Below are 15,830 nucleotides of genomic sequence, written 5' to 3' on the forward strand. Positions count from 1 at the left end.
GAGCTTTGCTACAAAAACACTGCATTTCCCAATAAATCATTCAGTGCTCTGGACAGCAGCCTTCACATGCAACATGCAGAGTATGCTCCACAAAGGAGGAATTCATATTTTTATCTTTTTACCTTCAGAAAGCTTGGTTTCTCATTGCAGACTTAGCCTAAAAATCTTTCCAATAGCACAAACAATGAGATTTTACAACCAGGACAAAAATTGGGGCATTGTTACAGTGTCAGTTACAGAGATACTACAAGGTTACACTGCTACCTAATGGTAAGATTTCTGCTCTGTGGGTTGTAGGAATCCACACAAGCACAGAGGGGTTTGACAAGAACCAGGCTCCTTGCTGTGATTTTTCCCAAATAGAAAGTGACATACTTAAAAACAAAACAAATGAAAAAAAAAAAAAAAAAAAAAAAAAAAAAAAAAAAAAAAAAGAAAAAGGCAGAAACCCCCCCCACCCAAGTACATTCAGTAATTACACTTTTTACATGGCAAGATTACTCAGAGACTCCAATTAGCTGCAGGTTGGCATCCCACTGGATGCTGTGTTGAAGTACACAAAAAGGAATTGCTTTTTTTGAGTAGCTGAAAATCTAAACAGACAGTTGACACAAGAAGGAGGAAGAGATGGAAGGAGTCTACTGTAGACAATTAAATATACACAGAAGCATATGTGAAAATACTCAACGCATATGGAGGATGCTTCCTAGAATTAACAAATGAGAAGGGCTCAATGACAAACAAAGAGAAATAAAGCTGAGAATCGCTGCTCTCCTCCCTGCCACTACCAGGGTGCAATGTGGCTTCATTTGATGTCCAAGGTAAATGAGTCAGTGTGACAGGAGCAGATGCCACAAATGCCAGCACAGCAGGAACACTTGCTGCAGCAAAGGAGAGGAGCAGTACAATAGAAGTTTCTGCAGCAGATATTATCCCTCTCCCCTTCCAGGCCATCCCCAGAGCCTTTGGTTTTCCTGAGAGGAGGAGAGAAACTGCTTCAAGATGAACTCTGGGGCTACAACTTTTTTCTCAACACTGAGAGCTCCCAAGTCTAATGCAGCAATAAGAGCAGCACTCAAAGTTACCAAGAAGTATCCTGATGTCCAGTGTTGCTGAACAGAGTTCACTTTTCATCTCTTAGATACTTGTAATAACAAGCAATGTGCTTCAAGAGAGTCAAGAAAAGTTTCTTTTGCAAAGCCAAAGAAGCACCTTGATTGCTGTAATGACATTTGCATTCTTCTCCTTCATCTCCCTCAGCATTGTGTCCCCATTAAGAAGTTCACATACCTTAGGAAAAAAAAATGCCTGGAACTGGCTTTGTTGAATATATTTTTAATGCCTCTGTAGATTTTAGAGGTAATTCTAAGGTATGTTGGCTTTTGGCTGCAGTTCTGGGAGACTTAGAGTAATCTCTCACTTGATCTTTTTGCCTGCAGTTCTGCAGCAGGACTGCTTGGCACCAGCAGCTCAGAGTCTGCTGTGAACCCACCAGAGATGTTTTCCAGTCCTTAATCTGTGACTGTGACCAATGTATCCCAAGAGGAGTCTATTCCAGCACCAGTAGGACTATTCCTGAAGCTAAGGTAAAGTCAGTCTCGCCCAGCTTTGCACCTCAGGATGCCCTCAATACTGCTGATCTTTGTCTTTGGAATTAAGTTTTTTCTATGTTCATTATTATTGTGCTTTATAGGACTGACACATTTTAACACAACAATGTATTCTTCACACCTGTAGCAAAAATAATGACTTCAAAAAGCACAGGTTAAGACCCACATCTCGCTGGAGAAAGTCACTTTATCCTAAATCAATTCAACCAATACTCTGTGAGAAATTTATATGAAAGTTTGTCAGCTGTGTGATTCAAGCTATAGATTCTTAATAGAGAAAAACTGGAACTCTTTATGAGGCACAGGCAGAGATTTTGAATGGTGTGAGAACAGGTGACAGATATGAAGGGTCATTTCTGTTCCTTCAGTCTTTGATAAGCCTATGTTTTTCTGATAGTAAATGTGCTAAAAGTATCTATCTCCTAATCAATCCCTTGCAGTGCTTAGGGTTTGCTACACGCTGCAGTCATTCTCTACGTTATATGATAAAAAAGTAGAATCTGCAGCCTTCAGGAAGGATGCTGGAATTTGAAGTTTGAAATTATTATCTTAGAATTTATTTCTGCCAAATCCCAAGGCTTCTCTTGCTTGCTACCTCCTCTTAAGTGTTCAAGCAGCAACAAAATCAAATCTGTCTTGGCAAGAATTGTATTTTGAGAACACACTTTGGGCATTCTTTTTGTTTTTTGGATTCTGCTGCAGAGATACATTACATTTATTTTCTGAGGACAAAGCCTTTCCACTAAAGCAGGAATTGTCTCCTTATCACTAGAATTGACTGGCTTGGAAAGTATGCATAGAAAATTATTCCTGCTCTGGCTTCTATTTTCAGGACATGTGTAATGTCAACATAAGAACAATTTTCTTCAAAGCAAAATGGAATTTTCTGGAATAAGACCTTTTTTTTTAAAAGGTGTTTCAGGACAGTGTGCAACCACACCCTCTAAAAGAAAACATCTTTGTACCTCATCACTGCCTAAATTCTGTCCATTGACTAAGTACAACCAGTAATTCAGCAGTACAATAAAAGATAAATGAGTCTTGACAGTGAAGATGAAGAAAATGGAATCCAGTGAAAACTCAAGTTGAGGGGAATAAAAACCAACACACATTCTGTCCTTGGGTGGTGGTTCTAGGAACTCCCTCCCAGCAATACTACTCTGGGACAATAAAACCACAGTTTAAGCCCTCAATTACCATTTGACAGTACTTGAGGAACTTCAGTTATTATCTGTTCTCAGAGCTTCTTCTCTGAGTACCCTCAGGCATTGTTGAATAAAAGGATAAATTTGTACTGCTGTCTCCTGAATGTATGCAGGCAGGGGGATCAGAGAGAGATGCTCTGTGCCACAAGTATTCTACAAGAGAAAGAATAAGAGAGGTTCTCCCAAGGTTATTGAGCTTGCTTTGATGTGGGTCATGAAGTGAAGCTTTGGGAAGGCATCAGATTGTATCAACAGAATAACACAAGAGCTAAATCAGAAGATTTGGGCTTTTGAGGGCTCACAAGTCTGACTCCAGCAGCACAACGCTCCTGTAAGAAATACCTCAGCTGGGCAAGGGTTCTCCGAACCTAGGAGTCTCCTGGTGAGATGGCTACTTGCAAGCCAGAACACCTGTGGATGTGTAACAACTGTGGAAAAACTGGACATATCTACAATAAAATCAAATACCCAAGGTGGCAAAACAGCCTATGGAAAGCAGGCTTCAGGATCTTCAAGATGGTTGGAAAGATCTTCAAGATGGGTTTAAAGATAGCCTTAAAATCTGAGTGTGTGGTTTCAGTTTTCCTTCAACAGCCCTGGATATATCTCAGGACCAGACCAGCATACAGCTCCACCTATACAATATTTAGCTCTACTAGAAACTTTGGAGGAAAAAAATACTATTTGCTTTACTCTGTAACACTTCCTTATAGCCTAAATGAAAAATTTAATAGGGGTAATTTGCCATGTTTGTGTTGGGTTTGCTTTAACTCATGTTTTCCCCCATCTCTCCCCAATTCTCCTTGACACCCTTTTTGTCTTCCTGCTTTTTCTGTCTTCATCCCAGTTTCTCTTTTGCATTTATCACTCAGTTTTCACTCATTCACTTTTCTTCCCAGCTGGTTCTTCCCTGCTGTACTGAATGGGCTGTTCAGACAAAGCAGAACCTCTTGTTTCATGCCCAGTAATTTCACACACCAGAGATGCTGTTTTCCAAAGCAGTGGTTCAGCTCAGCAAGGGGGACGTGTCCAGCACCAAGAGCAGCAAGAAATTAGTGTCAGTTCATTATGAGAGGAAAAAGACAAATCACCAAACACCTACAAAGCTAAAAATTCAGAGCAGGATGCAAGCAAGATGGCAATTTTAGGGGAGGCTATTGATACATTGAGGCAGATTCTCAAATCCAGAACTGCTGATATGACAGGAGTTCAAGCCTCTCTCTGCTCTATTTGTGATGAGCACGTAGCCCACTTGGATCTGAGCCATGGGATCTGGGAAAAATCAGATTAAAAGTAGATCAGCACCCAATATTTTAGCTGAACAAATATCCAGGAAGATATTTGAAAGATCTGTCCTTACAGAGAGAATAAAGAGAGATGTCAGTGAGCATAAGCTGCATTCTCACTGCCATTACAACACTGCAGCTCTTTCCTTTCTGACAACCCTGTTCCAGCAGTTCATGATTTATGCTGATTTCTCTCATCTTCATTATAACCCAAGTAAACAGAGGTTGAACCACACGTGAACCTAGCAGGATCTGAATTACTGAACTGATTTCAATATTGGCCTTTCCTTTGAAATGCTTGGAAGAACTGGAAATGATTGGTTTTGTGGCTGGCTCCCTTTAGTCACTCTCAGGCAGGTTAGATCCTCACGTTTAAGAAAAATATTTCTCCATCTGGGTGGCCTTGTTTTTTTTTTTTTTTTTTACCACCATTACAATCAGCTCCAGAATATCACACTTCTGAGCCTAGACATGTTTATTTACATCTTAAATACATCATATTTTAACGTAGCACCCATCTTTTGATAAATTTATCTGCATGGTCTAAACACAACAAAGTCTTATTCCCTCCTCTTCTGAAAGACTTCTAATTTTCCTGAACAACATTCTAGTTATCTTCCCTTCCACCTGTTCCAGCTTGAATATCTTAATTAAAAGCAGGTAAAGACAACTATTAAAAATAGCCTAGATTATTATTTCTGCAGTTTGTGTTACTTGCTTTGCTAATGCAAATCTGGCATTCAGCACAGCCTAAGACTCTATTTTCCCTTTTCACTGACATGTTCCATTGGTGGCTTGCAGTCATCCTGTGACTTTCTCCTCCTCTGTCATTCCCAATTAGCAAGCCCCTACCTTCTAACAGAAATGTATTGGGTTTGTGCATGATCTTGCACTTTGTCCTATTGAATTTCATTCAGCTACTATTACTGTAGTCTTCAAGGTCATTTTATTCTTCCTGTATGGGATCTGAAACTCCCCCTATGACACGGCCCACAAGCTTGGGAAGCATCAGAAAAATTCCTTTTGCTAATTTCTTTTTTCAAGAGAACTACCAAAATTTTTAAATAAGATATCCCATAATTCTTGAGGGCCCTGGCACACAATTAGTAGTGGGAACCCTTGCTTGGAGACGTAGCCAGGTCTGATTGGACTGCACCACATTTATCCAACACAGAGAAGTTACCCCATTGAAAACTCTATACCTCGAAAGAGAAATTTAACCTTTACCAATTCATGGTATGTGAAACCTTCTCTTAACTGAGTTTAGAGCAAGATTCATGGTTAACCAGCTCCAGGAAACCTGGAACAGAAGATTGAGTTATAAACAAACCAGTGCTAACGTGATGAAAATGAAGTCAAGGCCTATTCCTGGTGATCAATCTTTCTGTGTTACAAAGAAACCCATTTTTTAGGGTTTTCTTTTCCTCTTGAGTTTTCCAGCTCAAGACTTGGATGATGACCTATTTGGGAATAACTGTTTTCATCATGTTTTACACAACAGCTTGGAAATCTTTAGAACATCATGCAACTCACACCCTTCAGAAGTATTTACCACACAGTCAGCCATAATGGAAGCAAAAAGGAAGAGTGGAGAAAAGTCCTTTTAACTCCTTAACTGGAAGACAAAAAGCACAGAATCTACTTGTCACTTTTGCCCTTGAGTGTCACTTTTATTGCCCCAGCAATAAAACAATATTTTGAAATTCAGAAATCCACTTTATCCTCCAGGAAGAAGAAGTTCACCCAGTGAATGCTCTTGCCAAGATACAAGCTATACCAGGCAGACCTGTACACCAGTCCTTAGCACCTTTTTTTTGCTGAAACCCTATAGAACATTAAGCAATCTCAGTTCCTCAACACCCAGCATTTGCTGGACTCTATTCTCCTTACACTCAAAATAATAAATGTAACTTTAGAACATTTCAAAATCATTATGCAAACTTCAGACTTCACAGAAGAGTGTAATTAATTGATAGCAAAGTGGGAGAATTGGAGCTCTTCCAAGAGCCTCCTGGAGGATTCAACTGAATCTAATAGAAAGCTCTTACACTGTCACAACAACTCCAAACATGCAGCTCCAAAGACTGAAATGTGAACACAGATTCTGAAAATCTAAATAGACCTAAAGGTAAACACAGACTTCTGGAGAATTTTTAAATTTTTTGCTCTGCTTTTATTAGATTTTGTACACGTAATTGGAAGAATTGCCTTCAAACAATTTTATGAGATCTGAAAAATCTCATTCTTATTTCTCTGCATACTACTATACATATATAATTAAATATTTCAGCTCCCTGTCAGATTGTCTAATGCAATTTCAGGGAAAAAAGACACACATGAAGACTGTTCAGACTTACTGCAGAAATAGAACCAAACTCTCAGAATCATTGTCCTGCTGTAAATCTCAAAAATTTATAAGAACCATGGTGGTAGAAAATGTTTTATGTTCCTGTCAGGTCATTTTATAGGACATTTGTTTTTACGGATGTACTTAATGAAGAAAAAAAGGAGAAAAATATATTAAAAAAAAATAAAATAAAACCTTGGCATATATGACAGGGACTTGGTATTGACTACACAGTAACTACCAAAAAAAGTAATCTGCAACACATCTATCATTGCTTTGTTCCCTAAAACATATTGTTCTTTCTCACCTCAGGACATGATGTCACTGCACCTGCTTTTCTTCTTAAATTTTCTGGTTTAAGTGCATAGTTCACCAAATGTCAATACAAACTGAGACAACTTGACAAAGCCCTCAGTGGCAACAAAAGCACTGAGTAGTCACCACTTGCATTAGACCTGAAAGAAAACTGTGGGATGAGCCACTGTACACAAACTCTAGGAAAAAAGTTAAATATTCCATGCATTTGTTATTTAGAACATCTATTAACTTTGGTTTGACCTTTTCAATGATAAATAATATATAAAATGAAATTCTGAAGTTAACTGCTGATAATTTCTGATAGATTTTTTTAGTTAAGGACTCTCAAGGAATGAAGTGTACAAAACAAACAAACATGCTCAGAATTTCAGAGATGCTTCTACCAGTGTTTTTCAAATTCATTCTTTGGACAGGTTTAACAACATTCAGTGATGGTTTCTCCCCCTCTTACAAGCTTAGCCCAGCCCCATTCACTGCTGTTTACCTCCTCATACCTAAATGAAAGCCAGATTCCTACAGTAGCCCCCTAACTAGCCAAAGTACTAGCCTTCCATATGGACAAATAGTGCCTGGAAGCCAGTTGCCATGTGGAGTTGCATTGAGGATAAACAGCTGAAGATAGGAGAGGACACTGCCTTATTTACACAGCAACATTTTAATTGCTGCAGACACCCAAATCCTTTTTGCATGAATTTAGAAATTTCATCATCATACAAATGTGTTGTGGTGGTGATGCAGCCACTTACGAGAAGAAACTGAGTGAGCAGTGTCAGCAGGCAGTGATGTTGGCTTAAAAGTAGGTAAAGAATTCAATCCTTTCCACAATGTCTCTTCATTTGTTAAGGCAACAAACTGCTGCCTAAGCTGCCAGTGCTGCAAACCCAGCTGGACACCAAGTCATCCCAGTCTCCCAAACCAGCAGTTTCCCACCAAGAGCAACTTCTGGAGGAAAGCTGATAACTGCCTTGAATTCCCCTGGATTCAGAGAGATGATGTTACTCAAGGAGGTATCAGGCAAAGAAGATGCTGTTGTCACATTGCCATGATTTCTCTCACTTCTCACCTTGCCCTCTTATAGTACCTGGAAAAAATGGCAATCCCTTCTTTAAGTTAATAAATGATAAACACAATGTGTATTTCAAGGGCTCTTTGTGAGGAAAGCAGAAATAAGCATTTCTTTAAATACTGTCCTAAAAGCACCTAGAGAGAGGTCAGGGTCTTGTGAGTCCAGACAAATATTAGAGGTGTCAGGGTGCCATGGGTGGCTGCTGTTCCCCTGCCAGGAAAGAAACAACACAGGGATGGGATGGAAAAATGGAACAGAGTTAGGAGTCTCTCACATTCAGCCTACCTTATATGTAGCTTTCTAGGAAATTCAACTAAATATTTGGGCAACTTTCCTGGTTAACAGGGAGAAAGGTTCAAGCAGAGCTGCTCTTCTAAGTGGCCACAGAGGCACCCAGTGGTGAATACTGGACCAGAACTCAACACAGCCAATACCAGCTCTCCAGGCACTTGACCTTTGCTTTCTGTTGCAATTTAAATCCCACTGAACTGCTTGGGTTTCACATCAGTGCAACCTGCAATTCCTTTGTCATTGTGCCCAAGTTGTTCTCACTTATGAAAAATGCCACTCCTGGATGATACCTTGATATTAATATACCAAAAAACAATTAATTTCATGTATTTGAGTACTTAAAGGTCAAAAGGCATTTGACAGTCAAGTTTCTGATATTCTTATCTATATATGCTGAGTAGTGTCCCAGCCCTCCAGCTTCCAGGGAGTCTAGAGTAAAGTATTAGTAAAGCCAGATTAGCTCTGTCCTATGCAAACTGTTTTTTCTCTTTCAGTGTCTTACACCAGCATTCTTTTTTTCTTGGCAGGAGAAAACAGAAGTCTGTCAGTCTTTTCTGCAGACTTAAAAATCTCATTATATTCTGCAGTGTTTTGACATTAAATCTGGCAGGTGTTTTGTAGGTAGATGCAAATAAAGGTACCAGCTACTCCATGACACTGGGGTGTGCCTCACCTTCAACAAAACACTCATGTCAGTAGCTTGATGGATATATTTTATGCTAGGAAAACCTATTTCATTTACATAGCTGTCACTTTAAGAAAGAAAATAACAAAAGACGTTTGCTATAAGTAGAACTTTTTTACCTTTTACTGCATCTGTTTAATGATGTTTATCTTCTCCAAGAGATTCTCACCACTCTTACTGACAGTGATGGAAGGAACAAACACAGCAGGAAAAGGCATCCAGCAGCATGGCCACTTCACCAAAATAATTTCTCTCCCAATTTTAGTCGCTTACTTTTGCTTCTTCACTGCTGAATTCAGATTGCTGTACATCTTGCTGAGTAGGGTGCTGAACACAACAATCCTCCTCTCCACCTTCCCTACTTCCAACCCTAAGTTGCTTTATCCAAGGAAGTACTTCTAAGCAACATTTATTGTACCAAACTAATGCACTATAATGTAATAAAAATCCCTCTCCTGTCTCTCCGCCTCCCGTGCAGCTCTCCAATAAGAAAGCTTCATCCTGACAAATTTTACCAGCCCTGGAAAAGCCATCGACCTTGACATTGCCTGATTGCTCAAAATAAATATAAAAGTAAGAGCTTGTAAAGGCTACAAAGGGTGATTAATGATTTCATAAAACACATACTAAAAGCTAACAAGTTTAGTGTTTGCAGGGCTTTTTAAGCCCCATATGGTACAGATACTCGCATGGGTTTTCCTCTTTATTTGGAAAAATAGCCTCATTTTCTGTACTAGGCAAGATTCAGACTAGGTAAGATTCAGACTTAAGACCCACATAAACTAGTGTCTAATGGGTTTTTTTATTCTAAATTACTCAGATTACTTATTTAGCTTTTGAGATGGTTTTTTTGTTTTTTGGAGGGTTTTTTTTTCCTGTCAACATTGTGTGGGGCTCATTAGATACTGACCTAAATCCATCTCTCCCTTCATTTCATTGTAACATGGCAGATTTTGTGATGGTTCTAATCAGCTTCTGTGGAGCTGCCCACCTCAGTCCCATTAGTGCAAAATGCACACTTCTACCCTCAGCATTTCTGGATCGAGCAAGGAAAACCCACAGAGATAAAGCAGATGCAGCACTTTAAATGCAGAGACCACTAAAGCTTGCAGTACTTTTAAAAGAAATAACATTATGTAGCTTGTTTCTTCTTCTGTCTCTCTTTTTTTTTTTTCCTTTCTTTCTTTCTCTTTCTTTTTTTCTTTTGTTTGTTTTCTAGCTACTGCAAAGTAAAAACAATGAAATACACCATTAAATAAAACTGGAACTTTAAGCAAGCTTATTAAAATAGCAGCTGTTCAGTGTCCAGTTTATTTTCTGGGTGTCTCACCATTCAGTTTTGAGCTCTAACCAGCTCTGAGGGTAATGAAAAGGCCAAAACATCCAAAGATAATTTTTTTCAATCCTATTTTAAGAGTGACCTGTATCAGAACTTCCTCGTGCAAAACTCTGCTACCAAGACTGAGTGAAGAGGGATGAGTTTCCATCCAAAGTTCATTTAAGAAAAATAAAAAAACAATACAAAAAAAATCAGACAAGTCATTGTTATTGTTAAAAACAGTATTGCATAAGATGTCTTTAAAAAAAGTAATAAATTTTCAGAGCAAATTACACCAACAAAACCTCCACTTTTTGCCTAGAGTATGGACATAGGCATTACAAATCTAGCTACATCCCAGTCTTTCCACAAACCACCAAAAGGCACTAACAGGGAAGAGATAGTTTAATGTGTCCCTAGCTGCAAAAAAAGTGCAGAGGAGATAAAGAAGTTACATCACATGAAAAAGAGCAAATATCCACCTCAGAATTCACTGTTGTTGTTACTTTAGTTAACAGTTTCTTATAGTATAATGGTCCAGCAACCAACAAACCAGCAGTTAATTGCTCATGATGATTGGTTTCTTGGGGATTATTGCCCAAATAAATCTCAAAAGTTGTGCTGTTAAGAAAGTCACTATTTTCTCAGAGCTGGCAGTAAAGTCCAATGGTAGCCACTTTAGTTCATGTTAGTCAGCCTTACCACTAAGCCAGTTCAACCATTAATTCTAATCCCTTGCATAAGTAAAAAAAAAAAAAAAGTACCAAAGTCCCTGATTGCCTCCAAATGTTCATATGAAAATATATTACTGAATATCTTGACAGTGGTAAAAGGAAAATCTCTTTCATATTCTGCTCTGTGCTGACAGCAGAAGAAACACCTGCCTGAGTGTGGACACCATGCAGCCCTTGCCCCTCCACACTGTGAGGTTGTTTGGAAATCCTCATCTATAAATTTGCAGAGTCATCAGACATTCCTGGGACTGAGTGTTTAGTGTTTGGCTTCCAAAAAACCAAGGAGCTTATTTAAATTAGCTAAAGCTAGATGGAAAGCTAATGGCCACTCCAGGGACCCATAATAATACAGAATTATAGCAAGGCTGAAAATTTCCTGCATTGCATTTTGATAGCCTTATCCTAACAACATATGCTCCAGGCAGGCTAATTTCTTGATGACAAAGAACAGAACTGCAGTAAAGTGTCAAAAAGCACCAAAAAAAGTCAATTATTTGTACTTCTATGGAATTTTTTTTTTTTTCATATGCCAACAGATAACCTGATTCCCAAGGAAGTCCTAGTTCTCCAGCAAATGGATGCTGGCAGGACCATCACTGAGGGGGTCTGGGAGCCTTGGTCCAAGGGATACCCACCCATTGCCATGTGACAAACAGGGACATCAGGTGGGAATTCCTTGGGAAGTCAGAATACTCAGTTTTTCTGTTTAAGAAAATCTCAGCGTAACTGCAGCATTTCTGCTGAGAAATCCTAAGATTTCTGGGACAGTAAATCTGATCTATACTTTTAGACATGGAGCTATCAGTGATTTGCTGGCAGTGAGTCTGGAGCTCCTGAGGGGTCTCATTAGAGGATTCCCAATGGGACAGGGCCAGCCCAAATACCCCACTAAGCTCTCTGCCTTTCCAGGGGAGGGCTGAAGCCTCAGTGAATCTCTGCTGCCTGTTTTATAAATGTGAACTGATTTTTAGCCCTGAAGAAACCACTGGTTTTTCAGCAGGCTTTTCAGAGAGTGTGCAACAGGTACCATAGCAAGAAAAATTATTGAAGTCAAATTCCTAAGCTACAAAGTGAATCAGAGTCACACACACACAAAAAAGCAGCAAATCTACTTTGAATCACTTGTGAATGAGGATAATCTGGAAAAACTCAGCTCTCTAAAATGAAATCAAATAGCTCCCAACACCTGGATTTACTTTGAGTAAACTGAGGCACAGAAAGGTAGAAACCTGCAAGCAATTTCAAGCTAAGAAACCCATAAATCCCCATCCACAGTTTTCTGGTGATTCCTTTCTCTCAGAGATCCAAGTATGACAATTAATTAATAAATATTAAAACCTCAAATTAGAGCCCAAAATTGAGGCCTGAGTAAATCAGGTTTTTTTAAAGAATGTCTGAGGATTTTACATATTCCTAGGGTAAGTGTTTGGACTGGAGGGTTAAAAAAAAAAACAAATTTAAAATACAAACAAAAAAACCCCCAAATTTAAAAACTCCCAAAATACCAACTGTACTTTGCTTTAAAATTTTCTGAAATTTGAATTTTATTAGTTTCTAGTGAAATGTAATGTACCTCTTTAAGGAAATAATTCACTTCAGTTTTAAATCAAATGTATACCTGCTAAATAGACAGAAGGGCACTGATATAATTTTCTTCATCACATATTTCAGATATCAAGAGAAATAAATGGCATCAATACATCACTTTCCCATTCCAGGTTTCCTCCTATCTTAGCTGCTAATTGAATTGGTACTTTCTAAGTGGGAATTCTCTGAAGCACCAAATTTTTATTTTTTTTTTTTACCTCCTTAGGTTTTATTCCTATCAGATATAATTCTCATTTTCTAAGAATTGTTTTTTTCATTACACGCATCAAAAAAAAAAAAAAAAAAGGACTATGGATTTAGACATCCTCAATAGCTTTTTCTACTGATAAGAGTCACAGGATACCTTTAAGCAATATATATGGAGCTATTTCTGCATAGAGCAATTACATCCAGGAAGAGGTTGTGCTCACAGTCATCACAAAGCTCTACTATTATCACTATTTATTTTTGTATTACAGCACTGGTGCCTAAGCTCTGGGTGTTTTAAAGACTGTTTTCAGGTTTTTTTGCAATCAGCTGGAGCTTTAGACACGGTGTTCTTGCTCAAGACACTGTTTAGACTTTAAAAACACATCTATGTATTTTTACCCTTCAGAATTCACTGTCACTGGTCTGATTTACAGCAGAGACCACTAAAGCTTGCAAAACTTTACTTCACACTCTCTTACTTCTCCAGACACCAGCTTGAATTGATCAATGAAATTTGGGTCTCACAGACATCCCAGTGACTCTTCCAGGACTGACTCCTAAGCTCTGAGCTTACATCTTTATGCCCCTCACTTTTAATCAACTTCAGTCCCATTGCTGTGACAATACAGAAAGCCTGGGCAGGTGTCACCTCCCGGTGCTTGTGAGGAACACCAAGTACCAGCAAGAAAACTGCACAACAGGATCACAAAGCCCAATTACAGATTTCTCCTCCTCACTTTCCCCTCTGTCCATCTGTCACATTAAGGCAGATAAAATGAGGATACGTGACCCAGGGCTCCATCCCACCCCAGCCCTCAAACATCACCAGACGTGCTCACATTCCCCACCACCACACCCCCCAGGCTCTCAGGAGGCAATACTGTAATGAAAAAATTATAACCAGCTCACTACAGTTATCACACCAACAATTTGTTAGCAGTAATATTTTTCTGCCACGCAAGAAATGGCTTCTAGAGGAAAGTTTAGAAAAGTCTTGATAAAATATGCATAAGCCAACTATGAAAATCTCATCGATAACTGTCAAAATAACTTTGAATACACTGAAACATAGCTGCTTGCTTCCCCCCACACACAGAATTTATGGTAATAAGTTTCTGAAAGTAATACAGCAGCCTTGCTAAAAATGCAGAGCAGCTGCTTCAGATGTTATAAAATGGCTAATTTTTACTCATTTGTGACATGGTTTCAGGGAGGGGTAACAGCTGCTGCTGTACCCAGCTGCATGCAGATGCTCAGTGCACACCTCTGAGCAGTCAGAGCAAAGTATAGATTGCTTTACTTCTCAGCACTAAGTACCAGTGTCTTTCCAAGAAATACCCTGAAGGTCATTGGCAATTAAAGCTCCCCAAGGTCTCTTTCAGTCGGGGAAGGGTGGCTGGCAGACACAAGGTCTCCAGAAGTCAGCCCCCGTATAGTATCATAGCAAGTAGTAACTGAGCTGCAGGAATTAAAGAGGATGTTGAAAGGGCTTCCTACCTGGTACAAGTTGCTACTCCCCCTCACAGCCTGGAACCCTAGGTGCTGGCTCTTCTCCTTAATTGCTGAGGCAACACGAATTTCTCTAGTAAGTAGTGGCAAGGAGGAGAGGGAAGAAAAAAAAAATAAAAAAAAAATAAAAAAAAAGAAAGAAGGAAAGGTTCTATTGGCTGCTGCCTCCTTCTTAAAAAGGTTACTTCAAATGCCTCTCTTGCTCCCTATTTATTTTCTCTCCCTCCCAGAAGAGCAGTTCAGAGGAAGAGTAAGGGAGTGTTTATCCTGGCTCAGAGGATGCACGCTTGTGTGCTGCCTGCCTGCTCCCTGCAGTATAGCTGCCACGATGTGATGTGCATACTAAAGCAGCTTGCATTAGGCAAGGCTTAGCAGAGCCAGCTTCCCAGTCCCCACCTTCTGTATCACAGAACAAGCTCACTCCTTCGAATCAGTGGAGCCGTAATGCCAAGCTGAGAGGGCTCTGGTTATAGGATAGATGGGTTTTTACCGGGAAGCTGAAGGTATTCCAGGGTAAAGGTTGTGTGGATAGATCCCCTCACCTGTGAAAAGCAGAAGTGAAAGCACAACACAGTCGTACAAACGGGCAAGAGCTCCCTGGGTTTTGCTGTCATCACTGATGATACTAAAAGCAAAAACTAATGAGACATCCCCAGTTAGGAAACACTTATCTGCTGCCATCTATCAAGCAAGCAAAAGCGTAAATAAATGAATAAAGCCTGAAGAACACGGAGGCTTAAATGTCTACAGGCTCAGAGATGAATGTGTGGTACTTACCCACTGTAGTCAGGAGTGAACAACGGCCACGTTAAGAAGGAGAATTAGCTCTAAAGTACTACATTTATCATAAATCTGAATAAATATTAGAGAAAGGCTCAAGCCATAAAGCCCTGATTTGGATTTTGAGCACTCCACAGCTCAGATCTACCTGAATCTGGGGATTTGGCTCTGGCCTGATCTCTCTGTATTAGCTACTCATGCACACATTGGTGGAAATAGACAAAAGGACTGTAGCTGGTTTTGGGAAACATCTCAAGTGCTTGCCCAGGTGTAACACTACAGTAATGAGTACTAGTATGTGAGCTGATTATACCTTCTTTTGGGTTTTGAGATCAGTGATTTAGTTCTTAGTTACAAAGCATTTTAAAAAATTGCTCATTTGACTGCAGGAGAAGAACTCAAGGCAGATCAAAGCTTTTGGCCCCAATTTTTCCTTTATTAAGAGTGTGGTATCTGAATGCTTACACAGCTTGGCAGTGCTGATTATTTATACAAATTCCTGTATTATTCAGCATGTTCAGAACATGCTTCTGCCTTGCATTTTAAATTTCTTTTCTTAGCTTTGCTTCTCTCCTGTGGGGTGAAGTCAAGGGTCAGTCAGTGTTGCTCCCACTTCTCAACAGCTTTCTAATAATCATGAACCCATTTAATAATGACAATATACCTTAAGACACTAAACACCTTGCATGAGTCAGTACCAGAAACATCATGTGAGGTATGAAGGTCAAGTTCTTTAAAGAATAGATATCTATATATTTTGCCTTTATTTTTAATGCCTACATGGTAAAATATCTGGCTTTCTGCTCTGATGGACCTGGGTGATATTGGCTCATGTGTCCATCTCTTGTGGGAAAAGAAGTTTAAAATTGAATTCCTTTTTACAA

Source organism: Heliangelus exortis, chromosome 14, assembly GCF_036169615.1.
Source record: "Heliangelus exortis chromosome 14, bHelExo1.hap1, whole genome shotgun sequence".
NCBI lineage: Eukaryota > Metazoa > Chordata > Aves > Apodiformes > Trochilidae > Heliangelus > Heliangelus exortis.